This window comes from Triticum aestivum, chromosome 7A (assembly GCF_018294505.1).
Source record: "Triticum aestivum cultivar Chinese Spring chromosome 7A, IWGSC CS RefSeq v2.1, whole genome shotgun sequence".
NCBI classification, from domain to species: domain Eukaryota; kingdom Viridiplantae; phylum Streptophyta; class Magnoliopsida; order Poales; family Poaceae; genus Triticum; species Triticum aestivum.
This window is the reverse complement of record NC_057812.1, coordinates 219,289,817-219,314,561: the sequence shown is the minus strand read 5'-3', so window position 1 is coordinate 219,314,561 and position 24,745 is coordinate 219,289,817.

Here is a 24,745-nt window from a genome sequence, read left to right as displayed (position 1 = left end):
AAAGTTCAAAGAATTTCAGAGTGAAGTTGAAAATCATCGTAACAAGAAAATAAAATTCCTACGATCTGATCGTGGAGGAGAATATTTGAGTTACGAGTTTGGTGTACATTTAAAACAATGTGGAATAGTTTCGCAACTCACGCCACCCGGAACACCACAGCGTAATGGTGTGTCCGAACGTCGTAATTGTACTCTACTAGATATGGTGCGATCTATGATGTCTCTTACTGATTTACCGCTATCGTTTTGGGGATATGCTCTAGAGACAGCCGCATTCACGTTAAATAGGGCACCATCAAAATCTGTTGAGACGACGCCATATGAACTGTGGTTTGACAAAAAACCAAAGTTGTCGTTTCTGAAAGTTTGGGGCTGTGATGCTTATGTGAAAAAACTTCAACCTGATAAGCTCGAACCCAAATCGGAGAAATGTGTCTTCATAGGATATCCAAAGGAAACTATTGGATACACCTTCTATCACAGATCCAAAGGCAAGACTTTTGTTGCTAAATTCGTAAACTTTCTAGAGAAGGAGTTTCTCTCGAAAGAAGTGAGTGGGAGGAAAGTAGAACTTGACGAGGTAACTGTACCTGCTCCCTTATTGGAAAGTAGTACATCACAGAAACCAGTTTCTGTGACACCTACACCAATTAGTGAGGAAGCTAATGATAATGATCATGAAACTTCAGAACAAGATACTACTGAACCTCGTAGATCAACCAGAGTAAGATCCGCGCCAGAGTGGTACGGTAATCCTGTTCTGGAAGTCATGCTACTAGATCATGATGAACCTACGAACTATGAAGAAGCGATGGTGAGCCCAGATTCCGCAAAATGGCTTGAAGCCATGAAATCTGAGATGGGATCCATGTATGAGAACAAAGTATGGACTTTGGTTGACTTGCCCAATGATCGGCAAGCAATTGAGAATAAATGGATCTTCAAGAAGAAGACTGACGCTGACGGTAATATTACTGTCTACAAAGCTCGACTTGTCGCAAAAGGTTTTCGGCAAGTTCAAGGGATTGACTACGATGAGACCTTCTCACCCGTAGCGATGCTTAAGTCTGTCCGAATCATGTTAGCAATTGCCGCATTTTATGATTATGAAATTTGGCAAATGGATGTCAAAACTGCATTCCTGAATGGATTTCTGCAAGAAGAGTTGTATATGATGCAGCCGGAAGGTTTTGTCGATCCAAAGGGAGCTAACAAAGTGTGCAAGCTCCAGCGATCCATTTATGGACTGGTGCAAGCCTCTCGGAGTTGGAATAAACGCTTTGATAGTGTGATCAAAGCATTTGGTTTTGTACAGACTTTTGGAGAAGCCTGTATTTACAAGAAAGTGAGTGGGAGCTCTGTAGCATTTCTGATATTATATGTAGATGACATATTACTAATCGGAAATGATATAGAATTTCTGGATAGCATAAAAGGATACTTGAATAAGAGTTTTTCAATGAAAGACCTCGGTGAAGCTGCTTACATATTAGGCATTAAGATCTATAGAGATAGATCAAGACGCTTAATTGGACTTTCACAAAGCACATACCTTGACAAAGTTTTGAAGAAGTTCAAAATGGATCAAGCAAAGAAAGGATTCTTGCCTGTGTTACAAGGTGTGAAATTGAGTAAGACTCAATCCCCGACCAATGCAGAAGATAGAGAGAAAATGAAAGATGTTCCCTATGCTTCAGCCATAGGCTCTATCATGTATGCAATGATGTGTACCAGACCTGATGTGTGTCTTGCTATAAGTCTAGCAGGGAGGTACCAAAGTAATCCAGGAGTGGATCACTGGACAGCGGTCAAGAACATCCTGAAATACCTGAAAAGGACTAAGGATATGTTTCTCATATATGGAGGTGACAAAGAGCTCATCGTAAATGGTTACGTTGATGCAAGCTTTGACACTGATCCGGACGATTCTAAATCACAAACCGGATACGTGTTTACATTAAACGGTGGAGCTGTCAGTTGGTGCAGTTCTAAACAAAGCGTTGTGGCGGGATCTACATGTGAAGCGGAGTACATAGCTGCTCCGGAAGCAACAAATGAAGGAGTCTGGATGAAGGAGTTCATATCCGATCTAGGTGTCATACCTAGTGCATCGGGTCCAATGAAAATCTTTTGTGACAATACTGGTGCAATTGCCTTGGCAAAGGAATCCAGATTTCACAAGAGAACCAAGCACATCAAGAGACGCTTCAATTCCATCTGGGATCTAGTCCAGGTGGGAGACATAGAGATTTGCAAGATACATACGGATCTGAATATAACAGACCCGTTGACTAAGCCTCTTCCACGAGCAAAACATGATCAGCACCAAAGCTCCATGGGTGTTAGAATCATTACTGTGTAATCTAGATTATTGACTCTAGTGCAAGTGGGAGACTGAAGGAAATATGCCCTAGAGGCAATAATAATGTTATTATTTTATTTCCTTATATCATGATAAATGTTTATTATTCATGCTAGAATTGTATTATCCGGAGACATAATACTTGTGTGAATACATAGACAAACCAAACGTCACTAGTATGCCTCTACTTGACTAGCTCGTTAATCGAAGATGGTTATGTTTCCTAACCATAGACATGTGTTGTCATTTGATTAATGGGATCACATCATTAGGAGAATGGTATGATTGACATGACCCATTCCATTAGCTTAACACTCGATCGTTTAGTATGTTGCTATTGCTTTCTTCATGACTTATACATGTTCCTATGACTATGAGATTATGCAACTCCCGTTTGCCGGAGGAACACTTTGTGTGCTACCAAACGTCACAACGTAACTGGGTGATTATAAAGGAGCTCTACAGGTGTCTCCAAAGGTACATGTTGGGTTGGCATATTTCGAGATTAGGATTTGTCACTCCGATTGTCGGAGAGGTATCTCTAGGCCCTCTCGGTAATACACATCACATAAGCCTTGCAAGCATTACAACTAATGAGTTAGTTGCAAGATGATGTATTATGAAACGAGTAAAGAGACTTGCCGGTAACGAGATTGAACTAGGTATTGAGATACCGACGATCGAATCTCGGGCAAGTAACATACCGATGACAAAAGGAACAACGTATGTTGTTATGCGTTCTGATCGATAAAGATCTTCATAGAATATGTGGGAGCCAATATGAGCATCCAGGTTCCGCTATTGGTTATTGATCGGAGACGTGTCTCGGTCATGTCTACATTGTTCTCGAACCCGTAGGGTCCGCACGCTTAAGGTTTTGATGACAGTTATATTATGAGTTTATGCATTTTGATGTACCGAAGTTTGTTTGGAGTCCCGGATGTGATCACGGACATGACGAGGAGTCTCAAAATGGTTGAGACATAAAGATTGATATATTGGAAAGCTATATTTGGATATCGGAAGTCCCGAGTGAAATCGGGATTTTACCGGAGTATCGGGAGGTTACCGGAACCCCCCGGGAGGTATATGGGCCTTAGTGGGCTTTAGTGGAAGAGAGGAGAGGTGGCCAGGGCTGGGCCGCGTGCCCCTCCTCCCCTAGTCCGAATAGGACAAGGAGAGGGGGGCGGCGCCCCCCCTTCCTTCTCTCTCTCCTCTTTCCCCCTCCCGAATCCTATTCCAACTAGGAAAGGGGGGGAATCTACTCCCGGTGGGAGTAGGACTCTTCCTGGCGCGCCCTCCTCCTGGCCGGCCGCACCTCCCCCTGCTCCTTTATATACGGGGGCAGGGGGCACCCCTAGACACACAAGTTGATCCACGTGATCATATTCTTAGCCGTGTGCGGTGCCCCCTTCCACCATAATCCTCGATAATATTGTAGCGGTGCTTAGGCGAAGCCCTGCGACGGTAGTACATCAAGATCGTCACCACGCCGTCGTACTGACGGAACTCTTCCCCGACACTTTGCTAGATCGGAGTCCGGGGATCGTCATCGAGCTGAACGTGTGCTAGAACTCGGAGGTGCCGTAGTTTCGGTGCTTGATCGGTCGGGCCATGAAGACGTACGACTACATCAACTGCGTTGTGCTAACGCTTCCGCTGTCGATCTACAACGGTACGTAGATCACACTCTCCCCTCTCGTTGCTATGCATCACCATGATCTTGCGTGTGCGTAGGATTTTTTTTGAAATTACTACGTTCCCCAACAACCATGATGCCAAGTTTCATGATTTTCAGGCGAGTTTGGGATTTACAGGAATTTGAAAACCAAGTTTGTCAATGTTTCTGGCTGAGCCACGAAACCCTGATGTTTCAATTTAATTCCCATTCTTGCATGCAACCTATAAATTCACCCAAAGACACACATGTGATTTTTCAACAAACTTTGGTGCACTGAGCATGTGCTTGTAGTTCAAATTTGAATTATGCATATTAAATGCCTAGAAATTCAATTAATGCAGACAAATGCCAAATGAACTCGGAACAATTCCAAATTTTAACACGACACTCATATAGTTGCATGTCCACTGTAGATAAATGTTCTAGCAATTCAAACACCATCCTTTCCCTCCATAACACCATTTTATCTTTCAAAACAGAATGAAAAATTCAGGTATACCACAAATAGTTTACTAGTAAGAATCATGTGGGATGCAATCTTGGCGCACTGTCTTGCCTGGCTTACGCAGGAAGCTTCGTCGTCTACAGTCCACCGCCCGCGCTTGAACCACACTTGCATGCCAATTTCTCGCGGCACCAAGCGGAAATTTTCTGCCACCGCGAAAATATCTATCTCCCCCCACCCCACCAAAAGCCACATTTACACTGTTCCTCCTTGCTTTCCAAGTTCAAACCTTCACTGCTGCTTACTGGCAGCGCCGCCTCCTCGCCGGCGACCCTTCTTCTTGCAGCGCTGCCTCCTCGCCGGTGACCCTTCTTCTTGCAGCGCTGCCTCCTCGCCAGCGACCCTTCTTCTTGCAGCGCTGCCTCCTCGTCAACTAACCTTCTTCTTGCTGCGTGACCTCATTCATATGGTCAGGTAATCCACACCCCACCCACACCATCATCTTCCTTCCCCGTCCCACATGCCCCGACCGACGACGCGCACCTTTCGCCGAAATCACTGGCCCAGTCCTCCAATTAAGCGATGCCCACAACCATTTTGCACGCAGTATAACGTGGAGCTCAATAGCATCTAGTAGCGGAGAAGCAAATCGCGGCCGCACGTGCGGATGAGGTTGCTATGGCTGCCATGCGTGCCGACCGCCAGATCTTGGAGGAGCACCTCGTCTTCGAGGCCACCGTCGACACTGCCACGCGGTTGTCTACTTTTAAATACAATTCATGCTATTTTATGGAGGCCACCGCCTGTGCCTTCTAGTGATTTGTCCTCTGTAATGTTAATATGCAATCTGATATTCTAAAATGTAATGTTTAGTTAACAGTTTGGTCCAACAATTGCTACATTTCGCAGTACTATTCTCAAGCATTCTTGGTTTCGTTAACTGTCTTATCTTCTAGTATATGTTCTATTCTGCAATGTTATGCCCAGTTAACTGTTTTGGTTCATTTGGTTTGCTATCCAGTTAACCGTTTGGTTCAATTCTGCAATTTGATTTTCATTTGTTGTGGGTACAATTTTGTATTGTTATGCATGTGAGAAATAAGTCAAAGTTGGCTGTACTCAATACATATTCTATTGATAGTACGGCAACTCTCAGTTAACCTGATCAAGATCTTCCTTATATGTGTTGCAGGGAAACAAGAGACACTGTGGCTTACCATCGAGGTTTGCTCATGCATGGTCCTTTCGCTAATAGCACATTATTGTGCAGTTGCAGGAATCATTCTAATATTTAGGTTTCTTACAATTTGGTCTTGCACATGTAGGTCCTAATGTCAGAGGCTTAGACCCACCGTTCGACCCATTTTGCATATGGGGAAATGAGATGCCCATCAATATCAGTCAACTCAAGAAACTCAGAAAGATTGTTAGGATAAACAAACTTGCAACGAATAATAGCAAGATCTTTGTCTGCACAATGAAGAAGACATCAGTCAACTATAGGATGGTACTAACTCTTTTACCTTGTTTTTACCCCTTGCGCCATTTCAAATATTTTTGAGGGAGTTGACAGTAGGAGAGAAATCCTACTATATTTTTTCATATATCTATATAAATGGGGTGTTTACATAAACATACACATCACAAACATGAGACATACACTCCTGGTGTCACCACCAAGAGTGGGAAGCTACCACATCACTACTATTTTTGCTAAACTGTTTTACAAAAAGTGAGTCTAGAGTAAGTGTGACCTAGTCAAGCGTGGCACAGTAGGAGAGCAGGGCAACTCTACGTGCTACTTTGACCCTATGTTGCAACAGTCCAAGATCTTCCTTGAAGCGCGCATGCCAAGATCCAATGTTTGGATTGACTCCTCTAAAATGCTTGTTTTTTTTTTTCCACAGACTCCAAGCAGCAGTTAGGAATATCTCGGTGAAGAATGGGTTAGGCCAATCCGTTTGTGCAGTCCGTAGAGCAGTGAGCCTGTTCTCAAAGTCAGGCCACTCAATGTGCAGTTTGGCCCAACATCTCTTGCTGAATGGGCACGTAAATACCATGTGGTCCACAGTTTCTTCAATGTTTTGCCCGCAGAGAAGAAAAGTAAAGTCATCGCCAATGTTGTAATGCCTCCTCTAAAGCATGTTGCATGTGTTGAGCCTGTCATGGAACAACAACCAACCGAACACATTGATCTTCATAGTACAATTGGACTTCCATAGGCGTCGGAAGGCAGGGTGTGCTGTTGCATCGCGGAAGAAGTTGGTGTAGTAGTCTTTTGGTCTGAACTCTGCAACGCCCCAGATATAGTGCCAGATGTCTGTCAGAGATGACGAGGGGGATAGCCTGGTCGATTCCTCTTGTATTTCCTGCACCTCTCGAAGGGCATGAGGGGACAGTGGTAGCTGAAAGGTTTCATGCAGATGAAGTAAATATGCCCTAGAGGTAATAATAAAGTTGTTATTTATATTTCCTTATATCATGATTAATGTTTATTATTCATGCTAGAATTGTATTAACCGGAAACTTAGTACATGTGTGAATACATAGACAAACAAAGTGTCACTAGTATGCCTCTACTTGACTAGCTCGTTGAATCAAAGATGGTTAAGTTTCCTAGCCATAGACATGAGTTGTCATTTGATTAACGGGATCACATCATTAGGGAATGGTGTGATTGACTTGACCCATCCGTTATCTTAGCACGATGATCGTTTAGTTTGTTGCTATTGCTTTCTTCATGACTTATACATGTTCCTATGACTATGAGATTATGCAACTCCCGAATACTGGAGGAACACTTTGTGTGCTACCAAACTCACAACATAACTGGGTGATTATAAAGGTGCTCTACGGGTGTCTCCGACGGTACTTGTTGAGTTGGTATAGATCGAGATTAGGATTTGTCACTCCGATTGTCAGAGAGGTATCTCTGGGCCCTCTCGGTAATGCACATCACTATAAGTCTTGCAAGCAATGTGACTAATGAGTTAGTTGCGGGATAGTGCATTACAGAACGAGTAAAGAGACTTGTCGGTAACAAGATTGAATTAGGTATTGAGATACCAACGATCGAATCTCGGGCAAGTAACATACGGATGACAAAGGGAACAACGTATGTTATGCGGTTTGACTGATAAAGATCTTCGTAGAACATGTAGGAGCCAATATGAACATCCAGGTTATGCTATTGGTTATTGACCGGAGACGTGTCTCGGTCATGTCTACATAGTTCTTGAACCCATAGGGTCCGCACGCTTAACGTTCGGTGACGATCGATATTATGAGTTTATGTGATTTGATGTACCGAAGGTAGTTCGGAGTCTCGGATGAGATCAGGGATATGACGAGGAGTCTCGAAATGTTCGAGACGTAAAGATCGATATATTGGACGACTATATTTGGACATCGGGAAGGTTTCGAGTGATTCAGGTATTTTTTGGAGTACCGGGGAGTTACGAGAATACGGGGAAGAAGTATTGGGCCTCATGGGCCAAGTGGTGGAAGAGAGGAGGCAAGGCGCGTGCCCCCCCTAGCCCAAACCGAATTGGACTAGGGGGCCGGCCCCCCTTTCCTCCTTTCCTCCCTATCCTTCCTTCTCCCGTTCCCCCTTCCTTTCCTCCTCCTAGTAGGAGTAGGAAAGGGGAGTCCTACTCCTAATAGGAGGAGGACTCCTCCTCCTGGCGCGCCCTTGCAGGGCCGTCCAGCCTTACCCCTTGCTCCTTTATATACGGGGGCAGGGGGGCACCCTAGGACACACAACAATTGGTCATTCATCTCTTAGCCATGTGTGGTGCCCCCCTCCACCATAATCCCCCTTGATCATATCGTAGCGGTGCTTAGGCGAAACCCTGCGTCGGTAGCATCATCATCAGTGTCACCACGCCGTCGTGCTGACGAAATTCTCCTGTGAAGCTTTGCTGGATCAAAACTCGCGGGACGTCATCGAGTTGAACGTGTGCAGAACTCGGAGGTGCCGTGTGTTCGGTACTTGGATCGGTCGGATAGTGAAGACGTACGACTACATCAACCGCGTTGTGCTAACGCTTCCGCGTTCGGTCTACGAGGGTACGTAGACACACTCTCCCCTCTCGTTGCTATACATCACCATGATCCTGGGTGTGCGTAGGAATTTTTTTGAAATTACTACGTTCCCCAACAGTGGTATCAGAGCCAGGTTTATGCGTAGATGTTATATGCACGAGTAGAACACAAGTGAGTTGTGGGTGATACAAGTCATACTGCTTACCAGCATGTCATACTTTGGTTCAGCGGTATTGTTGGATGAAGCGGCCCGGACCGACATTACGCGTACGCTTATGTGAGACTGGTTCTACCGACGTGCTTTGCACACAGGTGGCTGGCGGGTGTCAGTTTCTCCAACTTTAGTTGAACCGAGTGTGACTAGGCCTGCTCCTTGAGAAGGTTAAAACAACACTAACTTGACAAACTATCATTGTGGTTTTGATGCGTAGGTAAGAACGGTTCTTGCTCAACCCGTAGCAGCCACGTAAAACTTGCAACAACAAAGTAGAGGACATCTAACTTGTTTTTGCAGGGCATGTTGTGATGTGATATGGTCAAGACGTGATGAGATATAAATTGTTGTATGAGATGCTCATCTTTTAGTTATCGGCAACTGGCAGAAGCCTTATGGTTGTCTCTTTATTGCATAAGATGCAAGCGTCATACAATTGCTTTACTTTATCGCCATGCTATAGCAATAGTTGCAAAAGCAATAGTTGGCGAGACGACCATATGACGACACGTTGATAGAGATCATGACAGTACTTTGGAGATGGAGATCAAAGGCGCAAGATGATCATGGCCATATCATGTCACATATATTAATTGCATGTGATGTTTATCTTTTATGCATCTTATTCTGTTTTGATTGACGGTAGCATTATAAGACGATCTCTCACTAAATTTCAAGGTACAAGTGTTCTCCCTGAGTATGCACCATTGCCGAAGTTCGTCGTGCCGAGACACCACGTGATGATCGGGTGTGATAAGCTCAATGTTCATCTACAACGCGTGTAAGACAGTTTTACACATGCAGAATACTCGGGTTAAACTTGACGAGCCTAGCATATGCAGATATGGCCTCCTAACACTGGAGACCGAAAGGTCAAGCGTGAATCATATAGTAGATATGATCAACATAGTGATCTTCACCATTGAAAACTACTCCATCTCACGTGATGATCGGACATGGTTTAGTTGATTTGGATCACGTGATCATTTAGATGACTAGAGGGATGTCTATCTAAGTGGGAGTTCTTAAGTAATATGATTAACTGAACTTTAATTTATCATGAACTTAGTCCTGATAGTATTTGCATAACTATGTTGTAGATCAATAGCTCGCGATGTAGCTCCTCGTTTATTTTGATATGTTCCTAGAGAAAAACTAAGTTGAAAGATGTTAGTAGCAATGATGCGGATTGGATCCGTGATTTGAGGATTATCCTCATTGCTGCATGGAAGAATTATGTCCTTGATGCACCACTAGGTGACGGACCTATTGCAGGAGCATATGCAGACGTTATGAACGTTTGGCAAAGCTCGATATGATGACTACTTGATAGTTTAGTGCACCATTCTTTACGGCTTAGAACCGGGACTTAAAAAATGTTTTGAACACCACAGAGCATATAAGATGTTCCAAGAGTTGAAATTAGTATTTTATACTCATGCCCGTGTCGAGAGGTAGGATACCTCTGAGAGTACTTTGCCTACAAAGATGGAGGAGAATAGCTCAACCAGTGAGCATGTGCTTAGATTGTCTGGGTACTGCAATTGCTTGAATCAAGTGGGAGTTAATCTTCCAGATAAGATAGTAATTGACAAAGTTCTCTAGTCACTATCACCAAGTTACTAGAACTTAGTGATGAACTATAATATGAAAGGGATAACGAAAACGATTCCCAAGCTCTTCGTGATGCAGAAATCGACGAAGGTAGAAATCAAGAAAAGCATCAAGTGTTGATGGTTGACAAGACCACTAGTTTCAAGAAAAGGGCAAAGGGAAGAAGGGGAACTTCAAGAAGAATGGCAAGCAAGTCGCTACTCAAGTGAAGAAGCCCAAGTCTAGACCTAAGCCTGAGACTAAGTGCTTCTACTAAAAAGGGATTGGTCACTGGAAGCAGAACTGCCCCAGTATTTGGCGGATAAGAAGGATGGCAAAGTGAACAAAGGTATATTTGATATACATGTTATTGATGTGTACTTTACTAGTGTTTATAGCAACCCCTCAGTATTTGATACTAGTTCAGTTTCTAAGATTAGTAACTCGAAGCGGGAGTTGCAGAATGAACATAAACTAGTTAAGGGCGAGGTGACGATGTGTGTTGGAAGTAGTTCCAAAATTGATATGATCATCATCGCACACTCCCTATACTTTCGGGATTAGTGTTGAACCTAAAATAAATGTTATTTGGTGTTTGCGTTAAGCATGAATATGATTGGATCATGTTTATTGCAATACAATTATTCATTTAAGTCAAAGAATAATTGTTGTTCTATTTACATGAATAAAACCTTCTATGGTCATACACTCAATATAAATGGTTTATTGAATCTCGATCGTAGTGATACACATATTCATAATATTGAAGCCAAAAGATGCAAAGTTAATAATGATGGTGCAACTTATATGTGGCACTGCCGTTTAGGTCATATTGGTGTAAAGCGCATGAAGAAAATCCATGCTGATGGGCTTTTGGAATCACTTGATTATGAATCGATTGATGCTTGCGAACCATGCCTCATGGGCAAGACGACTAAGACTTCGTTCTTCGAAACAATGGAGCGAGCAACAGACTTGTTGGAAATAATACATACTGATGTATGCAGTCCGATGAGTGTTGAGGCTCGCGGCAGGTATCGTTATTTTCCGACCTTCACAGATGATTTGAGTAAGATATGGGTATATCTTCTTGATGAAACATAAATCTGAAACATTTGAAAAGTTCAAATAATTTCAGAGTGAAGTGGAAAGTCATCGTAACAAGAAAATAAAGTTTCTACGATCTGATCGCGGAGGAGAATATTTGAGGTACGAGTTTGGTCTTCATCTGAAACAATGCGGAATAGTTTCGCAACTCACGCCACCTGGAACACCACAGCGTAATGGTGTGTCCGAACATCGTAACCGTACTATATTAGATATGGTGCAATCTATGATGTCTCTTACCAATTTACCACTATCGTTTTGGGGTTATGCATTAGAGACAAATGCATTCACGTTAAATAGGGCACCATCTAAATCCGTTGAGACGACGTCATATGAACTATGGTTTGGCAAGAAACCAAAGTTGTCGTTTATTAAAGTTTTGGGTCGTGATGCTTATGTGAAAAAGTTTCATCCTGATAAGCTCAAACCCAAATCGGAGAAATGTGTCTTCATAGGATACCCAAAGGATACAGTTGGGTACACCTTCTATCACAGATCCGAAGGCAAGACATTCGTTGCTAATAATGGATCCTTTCTAGAGAAGGAGTTTCTCTCGAAAGAAGTGAGTGGGAGGAATGTAGAACTTGATGAGGTAACTGTAGATGCTCCCTTATTGGAAAGTAGTTCATCACAGAAATCTGTTCCTGTGACTACTACACCAATTAGTGAGGAAGCTAATGATGATGATCATGTAACTTCAGATCAAGTTACTACCGAACCTCGTAGGTAAAACAGAGTGAGATCCGCACCAGAGTGGTACGGTAATCCTATTCTGGAGGTCATGTTACTTGACCATGATGAGCCTACGAACTATGAGGAAGCGATGATGAGCCCGGATTCCGTGAAATGGCTTGAGGCCATGAAATTTGAGATGAGATCCATATATGAGAACAAAGTATGGACATTGATTGACTTGCCCATTGATCAGCGAGCCATTGATATTAAATGGATCTTCAAGAGGAAGACGGACGCTGATAGTAGTGTTACTATCTACAAAGCTAGAATTGTCGCAAAAAGGTTTTTGACAAGTTCAAGGTGTTGACTACGATGAGAGTTTCTCACTCGTATCTATGCTTAAGTCTGTCCGAATCATGTTAGCAGTTGCCGCATTTTATGAAATCTGGCAAATGGATAAACAAAACTGCATTCTTTAATGGATTTATTAAAGAAGAGTTGTATATGATGCAACGAGAAGGTTTTGTCAATCCTAAACGTACTAACAAAATATGCAAGCTCTAGCGATCCATCTATGGACTGGTGCAAGCATCTCGGAGTTGGAATATATGCTTTGATAAGTTGATCAAAGCATATAGTTTTATACAGACTTGCGGTGAAGTTTGTATTTACAAGAAAGTGAGTGGGAGCACTACATCATTTCTGATAAGTATATGTGAATGACATATTGTTGATCGGAGATAATGTAGAATTATTATGCAAAGCATAAAGGAATGTTTGAAAGGAGTTTTTCAAAGAAAGACCTCGGTGAAGCTGCTTACATATTGAGCATCAAGATCTATAGAGATAGATCAAGAAGGTTTTGTCGATCCTAAAAGGTGCTAACAAAGTGAGCAAGCTCCAGCGATCCATCTATGGACTGGTGCAAGCATCTCGGAGTTGGAATATATGCTTAGATAAAGTGATCAAAGCATATGGTTTTATACAGACTTATGGTGAAGCCTGTATTTACAAGAAAGTGAGTGGGAGACTACAACATTTCTGATAAGTATATGTGAATGACATATTGTTCATTAGAAATAATGTAGAATTTTCTGGAAAGCATAAAGGAGTGTTTGAAAAGATTTTTTCAAAGAAAGACCTCGATGAAGCTGCTTACACATTGAGCATAAACATCTATAGAGATAGATCAAGACGCTTGATATATTTTCAATGAGTACATACCTTGACAAGATTTTGAAGTAGTTCAAAATGGAACAGTCAAAGAAGGAGTTCTTGCCTGTGTTGCAAGGTGTGAAGTTGAGTAAAGACTCAAAACCCGACCACGGCATAAAATAGAAAGAGAATGAAAAGTCATTCCCTATGCCTCAGTCATAGGTTCTACAAAGTATGCTAGACCCATTGTGTACCTCGCCATAAGTTTGGCAAGAGGGTACAATAGTGATCTAGGAGTAGATCACTGGACAGCGGTCAAAAATATCCTTAGTGGAATAAGGAAATGTTTCTCGGTTATGGAGGTGATAAAAAGAGTTCGTCATAAAGAGTTACGTCGATGCAAGCTTTTTACACCAATCTAGATGACTCTAAGTCTCGATCTAGATACATATTGAAAGTGGGAGAAATTAGCTAGAGTAGCTCCGTGCAAAGCATTGTAGACACAGAAAATTTGCTAAATACATATGGCTCTGAATGTGGCAGACCCGTTGACTAAATTTCTCTCACAAGCAAAACATGATCACTCTTTGGGTGTTAATCACATAGAGATATGAACTAGATTATTGACTCTAGTAAACCCTTTGGGTGTTAGTCACATGGAGATGTGAACTAATCACATAAAGATGTGAACTATTGATGTTAAATCACATGACGATGTGAACTAGATTATTGACTCTAGTGCAAGTGGGAGACTGAAGGAAATATGCCCTAGAGGTAATAATAAAGTTGTTATTTATATTTCCTTATATCATGATAAGTGTTTATTATTCATGCTAAAATAGTATTAACCGGAAACTTAGTACATGTGTGAATACATAGACAAACAAAGTTTCACTAGTATGCCTCTACTTGACTAGCTCGTTGAATCAAAGATAGTTAAGTTTCCTAGCCATAGACATGAGTTGTCATTTGATTAACGAGATCACATCATTAGGGAATGATGTGATTGACTTGACCCATCCGTTAGCTTAGCACGATGATCGTTTAGTTTGTTGCTATTGCTTTCTTCATGACTTATACATGTTCCTATGACTATGAGATTATGCAACTCCTGAATACCAGAGGAATACTTTGTGTCCTACCAAACGTCACAACATAACTGGGTGATTATAAAGGTGCTCTACAAGTGTCTCCAACAGTACTTGTTGAGTTGGCATAGATCGAGATTAGGATTTGTCACTCCGATTGTCGGAGAGGTATCTCTAGGCCCTCTCGGTGATGCACATCACTATAAGTCTTGCAGGCAATGCAACTAATGAGTTAGTTGCGGGATAGTGCATTACGGAATGAGTAAAGAGACTTGCCGATAACGAGATTGAACTAGGTATTGAGATACCAACGATCGAATCTCGGGCAAGTAACATACGGATGACAAAGGGAACAACGTATGTTGTTATGCGGTTTGATCGATAAAGATCTTCGTAGAATATGTAGGATCCAATATGAACATCCAGGTTCCGCTATTGGTTATTGACCGGAGACGTGTCTCGGTCATGTCTACATAGTTGTCGAACCTGTAGGGTCCGCACGCTTAACGTTCTGTAACGATCAGTATTGTGAGTTTATGTGATTTGATGTACCGAAGGTAGTTCGGAGTCCCGGATGAGATCGGGGACATGACAAGGAGTATTGAAATGGTCGAGACATAAAGATCGATATATTGGACGACTATATTCGGACATCGGAAAGGTTCCGAGTGATTTAGGTATTTTTCTGAGTACCGGGGAGTTACGGGAATACGAGGAAGAAGTATTGGGCCTCATGGTCCAAGTGGTGGAAGAGAGGAGGCAGGGCGCGCGGCCCCTAGCCCAAACCGAATTGGACTAGGGGGCCGGCCCCCCTTTCCTCCTTTCCCCCCTCTCCTTCCTTCTCCCCTTCCCCCTTCCTTTCATCCTCCTAGTAGGAGTAGGAAAGGGGAGTCCTACTTCTACTAGGAGGAGGAGCCTCCCCCTTGCTCCTTTATATATGGGGGCAGGGGGAACCCTAGGGCACACAACAATTGATCATTGATCTCTTAGCCATGTGCGGTGCCCCCCTCCACCATAATCCACCTCGATCATATTGTAGCGGTGCTTAGGCGAAGCCCTGCGTCGGTAGCATCATCATCAGTGTCACCACGCCGTCATGCTGACGAAACTCTCCTGTGAAGCTTTGCTGGATCGGAGCTCACGGGACGTCATCGAGTTGAACGTGTGTAGAACTCAGAGGTGTCGTGCGTTCGGTACTTGGATCGGTTGGATCGTGAAGACGTACGACTACATCAACCGCGTTGTTCTAATGCTTCCGCATTTGGTCTACGAGGGTACATAGACACAATCTCCCCTCTCGTTGCTATACATCACCATGATCTTGTGTGTGCGTAGGATTTTTTTTGAAATTACTATGTTCTCCAACAACAGAGTGGTGGTGGCCTAGAAGTCAGCGACTATCATATCTTCTCGAGAGGCAAATGAAAAAGGCGCGTGGGTGTGAGGTTTCCAAAACTTCATGAGACCGGAGGTCTTTCCAGAGCAGCACTGTCGTGCCATTTACTACCTGCACATGAGAAATCCCTCTATATATTGGTGTTAACTTGAGGATATCTCTCAACCAATTAAGGACCCCACCAGATCCACCGCATGTGGCACTTGATCTATATATTGGTTATCCCAGAGCATATTAACCCAAGGCACGTCATGCTTGTTGAAGAATTTATGTAGAAATTTCAATAGGAGGGCTTCATTATGGATTTTGATATTAATCACCCCCAGGCCCCCTTGCTCTTGGGTCTACACACCAAATCCCAGGCCTCCAAAGAGTTGCACTTGTCACCTTGTTCAGTTTTCTTCGTCCAAAGACATCATGGTCTAATCTTATCCAAGATCTCGATTACTCTCGGGGGGGGGGACTTGGGGGTGCACATGGCAAAGATCAGAAGAGAGGTGACAGATGCATTAAGCCACGAGAGCCTACCCCCATATGTCATCATGGCAATGGTGGAAGTAAGGCGACGTTCCATTCTGCAAACCAAGGGCATGAATTCCTGAATTGTTGGTCTTGTTGTGCCAAGGGGGAGACCAAGATAAGTGAACGACATCGTACCAATAGCGCATCCGAAGATTTTGGCTAAGTTTGATGTGGAGCCAGCATCAAGATTCATCGGGATGAGAGTGGATTTGTGAAAATTAATCTTGATACCAATGGAGGACACATAATCAGAGAGGATTTGCTTGACCCGGGTTGCTTGGCGAGGACAGGCCAGTAAAACAAGAAGAGTGTCGTCTGCGTATTGAATGACCGGATTGTTAGTTTGCCCGTTGCATAGGAAAGGTAAGTCTAATTCTCCTTGTCCAAATGCCTCATTAACTACCTCTTGTAATAACTCAGCCGCGAGAACAAAAATGAGGGGGACAAGGGGTCAACTTGTCTCACACCTCATCGACATTGAAATTGTCAGCCCGGGACGCCATTAAGGAGTACTGAGGAGCGGCCCGAGGAAAAAAAGGCACTTGATCAAAGAAATCCACCTGTCGTTGAACCCCATGTGTTGCATGATGTTTATCATTGGCTCGTGAGCTATGGTGTCAAATGCTTTGGCAAAGTCAAGTTTGAGAAGTATGATCTCTCGGCCCGAGCTGTGGCATTGATGTAAGTATTTATAGGCCCATGCAAGACAATCTTGTATAGTGTGGCCTTTTATAAACCCATATTGGTTACGATGGATTAGTTTCAGAATGGTGCCTTGTAATCTATCTGCTAGTAACTTGGTTATCAGTTTAAGACATCAGTTTAACAAGGTTATGGGCCTATAGTCGTTGACCATCTCTGGTGTATTGACTTTTGGTATGAGCGTGATGAGACCATCATTGATACTAGTAATATCAAGTGTACCTTCATAGAACTGTGAACAAAGAGCGTAGAAGTCGTGTCTAATGATGGGCCAACAAGCTTCCAAAAAAGCCCCACTGAATCCATTTGGGCCAAGTGCACGGTCATGTGGCATGTCTTTAACCACTCCATCATTTTCATCTTGAGTGAAAGGTGCGGTCAGATGATCAAGATTGGTTGCATGCGGGATAAGAGTAGGCACATCAAATTTCATGTCTGATGGAGAGACCACCCCAAGACGGGCCTTGTAAGTGTGGAATAGAAGGGCCTCTTTGGCAGGGTGATCCTCGATCATCATGCCATCCCCTGTATGGAATGAAGCAATATTGTTCTTGCGGTATCTCTCTATGGCCACGGCTTGGAAAAACTTAGTGTTCTCGTCTCTGAACTTGATCCATCGTATAGTACAATGCTTTTTCCAACAGAGCTTCTGATATTTGAGAAATCTTAGCAAATGTGACTTAAGGATGCATCTGAAGTTTATCTTAGGCGTTGTCAAGCTGCGCTTGTTTTCTAGCTCATCCAAGTCTGCCAGAACGGCATTGCAGTTCTTAATTGCCACGAAAAGACGAGATATGTGCTTACTCCAGGATTTCGGAGTGAGTCGAAGAGCTTTAAATTTACGACATAAAGTAGTGGCAGTATTATCAGATTGGATTGGTCGATCCCACACTTCCTGTACCACATCCATAAATCTTGGGTGAAGGATCCAGTATGACTTGAAGCGGAAAAGCTTGCTGCACGGAATTTTTTATCAATGGAGACGAGGCAAGGTATGTGGTCAGACACTGGCTTGCCAAGCGGCCTAACGAGAGTTTTAGGATATGCATTGGTCCAATGGAGTGAGGTAGGAAACCAGTCAATCTGTTCCAGGAGAGGGTCAAGCTGCATGTTACTCCAAGTGTATGCCCTACCTTGCACTAGAAGCTCAATAAGTTGCTGTTTATGGATGATGTTGTTGAATGTAAGCATGTCCTATCTATTTCCACCTGGTTTGTTACGATTATCAGGAGCTCGCATATAGTTAAAATCGCCGAGGAGAAGCCAATCTTGCCCATTAGGGATGTGAACATCATATAACCATTGAGTGAACGTATCCCGACCAGCCCCAGCACATGGCCCATAGACATTTGCTAACGTCCAGTTTTGAGAGGATTGCGTGCTGACAAAGTTGATTACTAACGCAAAAATATCAGACGAAACTATCGTACCCGAGAAAACAACGCTTTTCCAGATCATAAGTAACCCACCCGAAGAGCCACGCGATGGAACAAACGCAAAATGATCAAATTGTCTAGGGCAACAAGTTTTAATAAAAGCAAAAGTGACATTCGACATCTTAGTCTCCCGAAGACAAACGATGGCACAACCACTAGTTGTAATAGCATTATTAAGAGCTAGCTGCTTCTTCTCGGAATTAAGGCCTCGGATGTTCCATGAGAGCACATTCCAGCAGCTCAAAAGTGGCATCTAGAGGGACAACGATTAGACAGTGTTGAGGGAGAGATCATCTCCCTGTTCCTCCATAGAGGTCTCATTTGCAGAAGATGCATGCAACACAATGGGTTCAGCTAACAGAGCTTCAACAGATAATTCAGATGCAGGTATAGCACACATGTTGTAACACCCCGTATGTAACTTGCCATATTTGTATTCCAACTCTTGCCATTTTCGGCTCTAATTCATGATATTCCCTCGTGGTTGGGTTTTGTCTTTGTTTTGCATTTTGTTCATGTCATGCATTTCATATCACGTCATCATGTGCATCGCATTTGCATACGTGTTCGTCTCATGCATCCGAGCATTTTCCTCGTTGTCCGTTTTGCGATCCGGCACTCCTACGTCCTCCGACGTCCCCTTTTGTCTCTTTTCGTGTGCTAGTGTTAAACGTTCTTGGATTGGACCGAGACTTGCCAAGAAGCCTTGGTACACCACCGGTAGACCGCTTGTCAAGTTTCGTACCATTTGGAGTCCGTCTGATACTCCAACGGTTAACCGAGGAACCGTAAAGGCCTCGTGTGTGCTGCAGCCCAACACCCCTCCAAAGTGGCCCAAAACCCATCTAAACCCCCTCCACCCTCTCGTCCGTTCGATCACGATCGCGTGGCCGAAAACCGCACCTCATTTGGACTCTGCTAGCTTCATCTACCTATAAATAATATGCCCCCTCTGAAATTTTCGGGTCCAAACCCTAGCCTTCTTCCACCCCGCGCCGCCGGACACGTCCGGTCCGGCCGGACACGTTCGGTCTGGCCGGACACGTCCACCGATCCGTGCCAGCCAATCGCTCCACGTCACCTGTCGCCTCACCGCCGCCCACCACCGCCAGCCTGCGAGCCCGCAGCGGGCCCGCGAGGCCCGAGCCGCCGCGCTCCTCCGCCCGGCCTCCCCGCCGCCCGCGTGCCCCGGCTCCCGATCTGCGCCGCCGCCTGCCTCCCAGCACGCCGCCGCCCGGAGTTCGCGCTGCCGCCTTGCACCAGTCGCCGCCCCGCGCCGGACCGGTGACCCGCCGCCCGCCGCCGCTCGACTCCGGCCGGAGCCGTCCTCCGCCGCCTCGCCCTCTCCCTCCTCATCGCCGGCGTCCGCCTTGTCCATCTCCGGTGAGCCCCGCCGACTTCGGCCACCGTCTTATCCCCAAGCTCCGGCGAGTATCTCAGCTGCCTCGGCTTCCGCGCCGCCCGGATCTGGATCTGGAAACACTAGGGTTGACCTCTCTTTTCCTCTAAGTCATTTTCTGTTATTTTTTAGCCATGTTCATCGCATCATAACTTTATCACCGTAGCTCCGTTTTGAGCGTGCCATATATCAAAATGTTCGTTAGGATGTCATCTTCATTTTGTTCCATTGCATCATGCTTGTTTGAGTCCATGTTGATGCCCAAAATGCCGTTGCAAGTGTGCTATAAAATGTTAGTTCCTGATTCTTATCAGATTATGAGCATTTGTCATTTTTGTCATGATTAATGTGTGCTGCATATGAGGATGAGCTCTACATGTGTTTTGGGGTATGCCATGCCATCTTTACAGGGGTGTATGCCATGTATTTTTGTGATTAATGTGGTGACTAGCACAAGCATGCAAAGTAGCTCTCGTGCTGTTGCTGATTTCAGGGACTTAGAATTTCACTAAATCATTTCCCTGCTATTATTTTAATGCCATGTATTCATGTTGCTACAGAGTGATCCATGCCTATTTTGAGTATGTTCAGTAAGGATGATTTGTGCATATAGTTAAGCTCTATCCATTCATGTCCTTGTTTGCATTTATGGAGTCCCCTAGCATGACTCAATCTTGCTCTACTTTTGCTATAAAGTGTTCCTGGCAGATTGTTTACGTGTTAATCAATTTTGCCAAGGTTGTTGTAGTTGATCCATGCATGCTATGAGATGGTTCTTTCCATGGTTAGCTTCTTGAACATGTCTTCTTGCTGGTAGTGTGCTTAGGTTGTCTGAATTTGTTAACAAAACTTGCTATGTTTACATGGGTGCCATCATGTTTTCTGTGCCCTTTTGGCTTATGGTCAGTAAGGGACTTTTGTTATATGCTTTGAGTAGTTTCATGCCATGCCTTGTGTTGCTATGATATGATCCTGTAGCATGTTGTTATCTTGCTCTAAACATTGCTTCCTGATGTTAAATCCTGACATGTTAGTATTTTCACTAAGTCTGTGACGCTATCTTTTGCACTTTTGCCATGCTTGTTTGAACCTGCTCTTGTGCGATTTAGCCGTAGCTCAGTGTTCATCTTTTGTCAAGCATCTTGAGTAGATCTCTTCCATGTGCTTTGTTGCTATGTTGGAGTGCAGTAACTTAGTTTCTTGTTGCATTCTAGATGGCATCGTGCTGTTAATCGCAAAATTGTGTCATTATTGTTTTCCATGCCATTTGCAAACCGTGCATCCGTTTCCGGTGATCTTTATATCGATTTTGACCGAAATCAACTCATATTTCCAGCGGCGCACTTGGTTTGCCAAGTTGAGGCCTGGTTCAATCCTTTCCTTCTGGAGCACACATATGCATTGCATATTACATCCTGCATATCATGTCATGTTTTGCATCATGTTGCTTGCGCATTGCATCGTGGTTGATTGTGGTTTCTTTTGCTTGTGTTCTTGCCTTGGGTAGATCCAGGAGACGATTTCGTGATCGAGGAACCTGTTGAGTACGCTTACGAGGATCAAGCTTACGTCAACTCGGAGAACTTTGCAGGCAAGATGACCATACCCTCGAAATCACTTCTATCTTTGCTTGCTAGTTGCTCGCTCTATTGCTATGTCGCGATACCTATCACTTGCTATATCATGCCTCCCATATTGCCATGTCAAGCCTCTAACCCACGTTGTCCTAGCAAACCGTTGTTTGGCTATGTTACCACTTTGCTCAGCCCCTCTTATAGTGTTGCTAGTTGCAGGTGAAGATTGGAGTTTGTTCCTTGTTGGAACATGTTTATTGCTGGGATATCACTATTATATCTTGTTTACTTTAATTCACCTATATACTTGGTAAAGGGTGGAAGGCTCGGTCTTATGCCTGGTGTTTTGTTCCACTCTTGTCGCCCTAGTTTCCGTCATACCGGTGTTATGTTCCTTGATTTTGCGTTCCTTACGCGGTTGGGTTATAATGGGAACCCCTTGACAGTTCGCCTTGAATAAAACTCCTCCAGCAAGGCCCAACCTTGGTTTTACATTTGCCTAACAACCTATTGTTGGGGAACGTAGTAATTTCAAAAAAATTCCTACGCACACGCAAGATCATGGTGATGCATAACAATGAGAGGGGAGAGTGTTGTCTACGTACCCTCGTAGATCGACAGCGGAAGCGTTGACGCAACATAGAGGAAGTAGTCGTACGTCTTCCCGGTCTAACCGATCCAAGCACCGTTACTCCGGCACCTCCGAGTTCTTGGCACACGTTCAGCTCGATGACGCTCCCCGGGCTCCGATCCAGCAAAGCTTCGGGGAGGAGTTCCGTCAGCACGACGGCGTGGTGACGATCTTGATGTTCAACCGTCGCAGGGCTTCGCCTAAGCACTGCTACAATATGACCGAGGTGGAATATGGTGGAGGGGGGCACCACACACGGCTAAGGAACGATCACGAAGATCAACTTGTGTGTCTATGGGGTGCCCCCTGCCCCCGTATATAAAGGAGTGGAGGAGGGGAGGGCCGGCCCTCTCTATGGCGCGCCCTAGGGGAGTCCTACTCCCACCGGGAGTAGGATTCCCCCTTTCCTAGTCCAACTAGGAGTCCTCCCATGTAGTAGGAGTAGGAAACAAGGAAAGGGCGCAGCCCGTCCCCCTAGTCCAATTCGGACTAGGCCTTGGGGGGGTGCGCGGCCTGCCCTAGGCAGCCCCTCTCTCTTTCCCGTATGGCCCAATAAGGCCCAATACTTCTCCCGGCGAATTCCCGTAACTCTCCGGTACTCCGAAAAATACCCGAATCACTCGGAACCTTTCCGATGTCCGAATATAGTCGTCCAATATATCGATCTTTACGTCTCGACCATTTCGAGACTCCTCGTCATGTCCCCGATCTCATCCGGGACTCCGAACTCCTTCGGTACATCAAAACTCATAAACTCATAATATAACTGTCATCGAAACCTTAAGCGTGCGGACCCTACGGTTCGAGAACAATGTAGACATGACCGAGACATGTCTCCTGTCAATAACCAATAGCGGGACCTGGATGCCCATATTGGCTCCTACATATTCTATGAAGATCTTTATCGGTCAGACCGCATAACAACATACGTTGTTCCCTTTGTCATCGGTATGTTACTTGCCCAAGATTCGATCGTCGGTATCTCAATACCTAGTTCAATCTCGTTACCGGCAAGTCTCTTTACTCGTTCCGTAATACATCATCTCACAACTAACTCATTAGTTGCAATGCTTGCAAGGCTTATGTGATGTGCATTACCGAGAGGGCCCAGAGATACCTCTCCGACAATTGGAGTGACAAATCCTAATCTCGAAATACGCCAACCCAACATGTACCTTTGGAGACACCTATAGAGCACCTTTATAATCACCCAGTTATGTTGTGACGTTTGGTAGCACACAAAGTGTTCCTCCGGTAAACAGGAGTTGCATAATCTCATAGTCATAGGAACATGTATAAGTCATGAAGAAAGCAATAGCAACATACTAAACGATCGGGTGCTAAGCTAATGGAATGGGTCATGTCAATCAGATCATTCACCTAATGATGTGATCCCGTTAATCAAACAACAACTCTTTGTCCATGGTTAGGAAACATAACCATCTTTGATTAACGAGCTAGTCAAGTAGAGGCATACTAGTGACACTCTGTTTGTCTATGTATTCACACATGTATTATGTTTCCGGTTAATACAATTCTAGCATGAATAATAAACATTTATCATGATATAAGGAAATAAATAATAACTTTATTATTGCCTCTAGGGCATATTTCCTTCAGTCTCCCACTTGCACTAGAGTCAATAATCTAGATCACATCGCCATGTGATTTAACATCAATAGTTCACATCTTTATGTGATTGGTTCACATCTCCATGTGACTAACACCCAAAGGGTTTACTAGATTCAATAATCTAGTTCACATCGCTATGTGATTAAGACCCAAAAAGTGATCATGTTTTGCTTGTGAGAGAAGTTTAGTCAACGGGTCTGCCACATTCAGATCCGCATGTATTTTGCAAATTTCTATGTCAACAATGCTCTGCATGGAGCTACTCTAGCTAATTGCTCCCACTTTCAATATGTATCCAGATTGAGACTTAGAGTCATCTGGATCAGTGTCAAAACTTGCATCGACGTAACCCTTTACGACGAACCTTTTGTCACCTCCGTAATCGAGAAACATATCCTTATTCCAGTAAGGATAATTTTGACCGTTGTCCATTGATCTACTCCTAGATCACTATTGTACTCCCTCTCTTAACACAGTGTATGGTATACAATAGATCTGGTACACAGCATGGCATACTTTATAGAACCTATGACTGAGGCATAGGCAATGACTTTCATTCTCTTTCTATCTTCTGTCGTGGTCGGGCTTTGAGTCTTACTCAACTTCTCACCTTGTAACACAGGCAAGAAACTTGTTCTTTGACTGTTCCATTTTGAACTACTTCAAAATCTTGTCAAGGTATGTACTCACTGAAAAAACTTATCAAGCATCTTGATATATCTCTATAGATCTTGATACTCAATATGTAAGCAGCTTCACCGAGGTCTTTCTTTGAAAGACTCCTTTCAAACACTCCTTTATGCTTTGCAGAATAATTCTACATTATTTCCGATCAACAATATGTCAGTCACATATACTTATCAGAAATGTTGTAGTGCTCCCACTCACTTTCTTGTAAATACAGGCTTCACCGCAAGTCTGTATAAAACTATATGCTTTGATCAACTTATCAAAGCGTATATTCCAACTCCGAGATGCTTGCACCAGTCCATAAATGGATCGCTGGATCTTGCATATTTTGTTAGCACCTTTAGGATTGACAAAACCATCTTGTTGCATCACATACAACTCTTCTTTAATAAATCCATT